General features: G+C 43.9%; 1 pseudogene; it reads left to right on the forward strand.

Annotated features, from left to right (window-relative positions):
- LOC102485561 (nuclease-sensitive element-binding protein 1-like) overlaps positions 1-3,700 on the forward strand; it is a 15,156-nt pseudogene extending 11,456 nt beyond the window's left edge.
- Positions 3,701-6,820: the final 3,120 nt, after the last annotated feature.

Here is a 6,820-nt window from a genome sequence, read left to right on the forward strand (position 1 = left end):
CTTTTTTTTTTTTTTTTTTTTTTTTTAGAATTATTTAACTTTATTTATTCATTCATTTATTTTTTTAAATTTGATCAGAGAGAGAGAGAGAGACAGGGAAAGTGAGAAAGCAAGCTACCAGGTCCAGGACTTGAACCATGGTCAGTCATGTGGGAGTGTCCAGCACCTTAACCACCATGCCACCCGCTGGTCCCCTAGCCACACTGTTTTTTATAGTAGCTATACATTTTACATCCCCACCAATAGTGCACAAAGGTCTCAATTTCTCTACATCCTTTCCAACACTTATTATTTTCTGTTTTTTGTTTGTTTGTTTGTTTTGTTTTTTCCTTTTAAGGAGTGGTAAGTCATTGTGGTTTTGATTTGCATTTCTCTAATGATTAGTGGTGTTTAGCATCTTTTATTCTTTATTATTAAGTTTATTTTTTCTCTCTTCCATGAGAGAGGAATCAGAGAGGAGGAGAAAAAGAGAGGCACCCTCAACAGGATCTTCAGCGATGTAGCCATTACGCCAACTGCTGGTCCCGCTTATTTAAAAAATCTGTTTTTCATTTGTTTGTTTTGATTTGTAGGTGTTCTTCATATATTCTGGATAATAAACCCTTATCAGATAGATGATTTGCAGATATTTTTCTCCCATTCCATAGGTTGCCTTTCACTTTGTTGACTGTGCATGAAGTTTTAGCTTTTGCTTCCTAGGCTTTTCTTGGTGTCATATCCAAGAAATCATTGCTAAATTCAAGGACACGAGACATGACACTTTTCCCTGTATGCTTTTTTTCCTAGGAGTTTTATAGTTTTGGATCTTAAATGTTGGTCCTTATCACATTTTGAGTTAATTTTTGGATATTATGCAAAGTAAGGGTCCAACTTCAGTCTTTTGTGTGTGGGTATCCATTTTTTCCGACATCATTTATTGAAGAAATGTTCCTTTCCCTGATGAATGGTCTCAGCACCCTTGCCAAAGATCATTTAACCATATGTGTGCAGGCTTATTTCTGGGCTCTCTCTATATTCTGTTCCATGGCCTATAAGTCTGTCTTTATTGCAGTTCTACATTGTTTTGATTTATTTGTAATAAATTTTGAAATCAGGAGCTGTGAGTCTTCTAATTTTGTTCTTTTTCAAGGTTGTTTTGGCTATCTGGGAATCACTTGTGATTACATATACATTTTTAGGGTGAATTTTTCTGTTTAATTAAAAGTTTGTTGGGGTGGACCAGAAGATGGTGTAATGGTTACATTGTTGTACTCCCATGTAGTTGACTGTGGCTCAAGTCCTGAACCCAGATTTTGTTAGAATCAAGGTGGCTTAAAACTCATGCCAGAGGGGCCGGCAGGTGGCGTGGTGGTTGAGGGTGCTGGACTCCCACATGGCCAACCACGATTCGAGTCCTGAACCTGGTGGCTTGTTTTCTCACTTTTTCTCTCTCTCTTTTTCTCACTTTGTCCCTCTCTGGTCAAAATAAAATAAAATAAAGTTCAATAAAATAATGAAAAAACAAGAACAAAAACAAAAAACACCCTCGTGCCAGTCTCATGTGTGTGCTTGCCCAAAATCCCAACAGGAGAATAGAGAAGGGATTGTGGTGCGGCCATCCCCTCAGGGGCTGATTTCTTGTTTTCTGTCTCTCTGTTTCTTTTGTCTTTCTAGATAGTGCACACACCCTATAACAACAACAGCAAAAACTCCCTAAAATAAATTTTAAAAAGTTTAAACTAGTTTAGAATTCTCTTTCTTTTTGAATTGTCAGAGAGTGTGTGCACTCACTAGAGAGAGACACAGAGAGAGAGAAGTCACCCCCCCCCAATGGGGTGTAATAATGCTATCATCTCTTCTCCATGTCTCCATCCTGTTGGGATTTGGGGCATGTATACACATGTGCCCAGTATGTTTCTCAGTCCTCTAAGCCAGGATATAAAGTGTGATCGGCCATGTGGGATTCAACTTTTTTAACTGCTAGGCTACAGGACTGGAGGGTATGCGCAGTCTCACACACCTGCATGTGAGAAAGAGAAGCCTTGTCATACCATAATACTTTTTACTCCATTTCTCCATCTCTCAAGATCCTGGGCATGCACACACATGTACCCATGTGTTTTTTAAGCTGCTGGGGCTGGGATTTGAATCACGATTGGCCATGTGGGATAAGACTCTTTATACATAGTGCCTGCTGCACTATGGGGCTGACCCTTCGGTTTAATGATTAAAAAGTAGTTACTGTATCTGTTATAATTAAAAATTAAAATATTAGTATTATTTTTAGTTAAAAAATTATAATTGTACACATATGAGATACAATGTGGTGTTCTGATATAGAGTTAATTTTGGCTATCAGCAACAGTCTTGACTAGAATAGCTCAGCAAAAAAAAGTTTAATTCCCTTGGATGTTAAAAAGAGAGAGAGGGGAGCCAGCAGGTAGTGTGGTGGTTAAGGGTGCTGGACTCCCACATGGCCGACCGCAGTTTGAGTCCCGGACCTGGTGGCTTACTTTCTCACTTTCCTTCCCTCTCGCTCTCTCTCTCACTCTGTCCCTCTCTGGTCAAATTTGAAAATAAATAAATAAGTGGGAGAGCGGACCCCAGAGAGCCCTGAGCAGCCCCACCGCCCGCCGCCAGCCTAGTTACCATCACGCCCCCAGCGCCAGCCCCTGCCCCTGGGCCTCACATCCGAAGCAGAGGTGCCTGCCGGCAGGGACAAGAAGGTCATCGCGAGGAAGGTTTTGGGAACAGTAAAATAGTTCAATGTAAGAAATGGAAATGGTTTCATCAACAGGAATGACACCAAGGAAGATGTATTTGTACACCAGACTGCCAGAAAGAAGAATAACCCCAGGAAGTACCTTCGCAGTGCAGGAGATGGAGAGACGGTGGAATTTGATGTTGCTGAAGGAGAAAAGGGTGCGGAGGCAGCAAATGTTACAGGCCCTGGCGGAGTTCCAGTTCAAGGCAGTAAATATGCAGCAGACCGTAACCATTATAGACGCCATCCACGTCGTAGGGGTCCTCCACGCAATTACCAGCAAAATGACATGAGGAAAAGAACGAGGCCCAACAACGCTAGCCCTGCCCTACCGCAGGCGAAGGTTCCCCCCTTACTACATGGGGAAATCCTTTGGGCGTGGACCACAGTATTCCCACCCTCCTGTGCAGGGAGAAGTGATGGGGGTGCTAACAAACAGGGTGCAGGAGAACAAGGTAGACGGAGGGGGCAGAAGATGTATCGGGGTTACAGACCACGATTCGCAGGGGACAGCCCAGAGAGGACGCCAATGAAGAGGATAAGGAAAATCAAGGAGATGAGACCCAAGGTCAGCGGCCACCTCAGCGTCGTGGGTTTCAACGCAACTTCAATTACCAACGCAGCCACCCAGAGAACCCTAAACCACAGGATGGCAAAGAGACAAAAGCAGCCGATCCACCAGCTGAGAACTCGTCCGCTCCTGAGGCTGAGCAGGGCGGGGCTGAGTAAATGCCAGCTTACCATCTCTACCATCATCCGGGTTAGTCATCCTACAAGAAGTGAATATGAAATTCCAGCAATAAGAAATGAAGAGAAGATTGCAGCTGAAGACCTTACGTGCTAGCTTTTCGCCCATTGACCAGATGACTAGAACTATCTGCATTATCTATGCAGCATGGGGTTTTTATTATTTTTACCTAAAGATGTCTCTTTTTGGTAGTGACAAGCGTGTTTTTTTTTTTTTTTTAAAGCTTGGTTTTTCTCCAAACTCCTTTAAAGGTTTTTAAATTGTTTGATATCTGGTCACGTTGGGATTTTTAAGAACTTCATTTTTAATTTGTAATAAAAGTTTACAACTTGATTTTTTAAAAAAAGTCAACAAACTGCAACCACCTGTTAATAAAGGTCTTAAATAATAATAATAATAATAAATAAAATAAAGTAAAATGGAATAATTCTTTTAAAAAAGAGAGAGAGACTTGAGGGAGGCAGATGGGTCTTTGTGCAAGTTAGAAAAGGTGTCTGTTCTAGATGCTATTTCTACCTGTTGGAAAATTGTTGAGCTTTGTTGATTTTGTTAGAATAAGACATTCCATTTTTATACTCCAGGAAGTTGTCAGCGTACACGTATCAGTCTACAATGCCCACTGGGTGACTGCTGAGCCCTTGTGGAACGAAGGGCTTCCCAGCCCAGTGGGTAGGCCAGTTCTGCAGTATCGTACGAACCCAGGCTCTTTCTGTATTTCGACTTCACCTTCTTCAGCATTTAGCTCCCTCTTCAGAATCACTGAGGAAGTTGCTGATGCTCAACCCCCCACTGGAGACATTGCACGCATCTCCTCCCAGAGCCACGGTTTAGATTTCGCTAGCCACACCCAACTGCATGGGAGGCTCGGATTTGCACTATTTTACCCAAGCACATGGCAACCTTGAATACAGAGTTCTGAAACTGAAGTGCTATGGTTTGAGCGTTGCCCCCACTCCACCCCAAATTCGTGCGTTGGAACTTGGTTGTATTGTGGAGGTATTAAGAGGAAAGTTAATACATTCGTGGTGTCAAAAGATGGGGCCTTTGGACGTGATTAAGTGATCAGGGTGGAGCCCTTACGATTGACTCCCAGTGGGTTTATAAGGAGAGGGAGTGAGACCAGAACAGAGACCCGTGAATGGGCATATAGAGATGTACACTCCTTTTCTCTCAGGACGTGATGTCCTGCAGGGCCTCAGGCCTCCATCAGTAGGAAGACCTTCTCCAGATGTGGCCTCTGGACCTTGGACCTCCAACCTGTGACCGGGAAAAACCTCTGTTCTCATCAATTACTCACTCAGGTACTTTCTCGTATTAGGTACAGGCTGTGCCCCGCGGCAACAACGGTCCACAGTACTGCGGGCCTCTTTTTATTTTATTTTCAAATTTTATCATTGAAATTTAACATTAAAAAAGCAATACATTCCTGCGGCTCACAATTCCAAAGGTACTAAAGGCTAAATAAGGACAAATCTTCCTCCCACCCCTATCGCCAGCCACCAAGGCCCTGTCCCAAGGCACAGTGTTCTCAGTGACCCAGAGATTTTCCGCGTGTCCGTAAGCACATGCATGTACGTGCATATTCTCTACCCCTTGCTTTCCCCCAAAACCGCGTCCTTTCATACTCCGCTTGCATTTTACTCTTTTTGCATAACAACATATCTTGGAGATTATTTGACATCATTACTCCAAAACCTCAGTGGGTTTTTTTGTTTTTGTTTTTGTTTTTGTTTTTGTTTTGAGAGATTTTCACTGTAGGGCGCGTGCGCTCGCCAGACAGACAGAGAGAGACATAGAGACAGAAAGCGAGAAATCACCCCCCAGGGGGGATGGTCACGCCGCAATCCCTTCTCCTCCATTCTCCTCTTGGGATCTTGGGCACTCACGCACACGCGCCCGGCGTGAGTTTTAAGCCACCGGGTCCAGGACACGAACCGCGGTCGACGATGTGGGAGTCCAGCGACATAGCCATTACGCTAACTGCTGGTTCCCGGCTCATTCTTTTTTACGACTTATAATATGCCTTTGTGGGGACGGACCTAAAATAGTTTCCTGGTGATGGGCATTTAGGTTGTTTCCAATAGTCTGCAGAAAAACAAAATCAAAAACTGCAGAGAGCACTCCTGTACATAAGTCATGTAGCTTATGTGGGAGTATCTACAGTAAATCCCTACAAGCGAAGTGACTTGGTCAAAGTGAATGTGGCTGTGTGATGTTGACAGATACTAGCAAATTCCCCTTTGGGGGAGGGCACCGGCTGACACACTCACGAGCAGAGCCTGTTTCTCACTTCCTTGCCAACCTCGATGCTATCAAGCCCATCAGTCTTTGCCAAGCTGTCAGGTGAAAACTGGAGTCTTACTCTAGTTTCAGTTTGCATTTCTCTTATGAAAATAGATGAGTATCATTTCATACTCCTAAGAGTCATTTGTATTTTCTTTTCTATGCTCTGTGTGTTCATGTCCATTGCAATTTTTTGAATAGTCTTTTTCTTATGATTTTATGAAAAGCATATGTCTATACACACACACACACACACACACACACACACACACACACACATATATATATTGTTTTATACTATAGGGTGTGTGTGTGTTTACCAGAGAGAGAGAGAGAGAGAGGGAGAAAGCATCCCCAGGAGTGGATGGCCACGCCACTGTCCCTCCTCCTCTGTTCTCCTCCTGTGATTTTGGGCATGCACACACACACGCACATGCACGTATACAGCGTGTTTCTCAAGCTGCCAGGCCTAGGACTTGAACTGCATAGTTGGCCATATGGGATCCGGCTGCCTTAATCACCATACCAGGGGCTGGCTCGCTTGTTACTTGGCTTTTCAAAAACTGTGTCTGGGGCCAGCAGATGGTATATGTTTATGTTGCTAGACCCCCATGTAGTTGACTGTGGTCTGAGTCCTGGACCTGGCGGCTTGAAACTCATGCTAGGTGCGTGTGGGTGCATGCCCAAAATGGAGGAGAAGGGATTGTGGCATGACCATTTCCCCTAGGGGGTGATTTCTCGCTTTCTGCCTCTCTCTCTCTCTGTCTCTATGGTGAGCGCACAGGCCCTATGGTAAATATCTCTCTAAAAAAACAGCCATTAATGCTCATTGGCACTTTGGTCATCAGAGATGTTTTATTATTTAATTGTTTGTTTTTGCCTTGAGCTTATGTGCTCACCCGAGAGAGACAGAGAGGGAGAGAAAGTGAGAAATCACCCTCCAGGGGGATGGCCATGCCACTCCCTTCTCCTCCATTGTCCTCTCAGGATTTTGGGCACACACACACACACACGCGCGCACACACACACACACACACACACACACA

This window comes from Tupaia chinensis, unplaced genomic scaffold, assembly GCF_000334495.1.
Source record: "Tupaia chinensis unplaced genomic scaffold, TupChi_1.0 Scaffold000231_1, whole genome shotgun sequence".
In the NCBI taxonomy this organism is placed as follows: domain Eukaryota; kingdom Metazoa; phylum Chordata; class Mammalia; order Scandentia; family Tupaiidae; genus Tupaia; species Tupaia belangeri.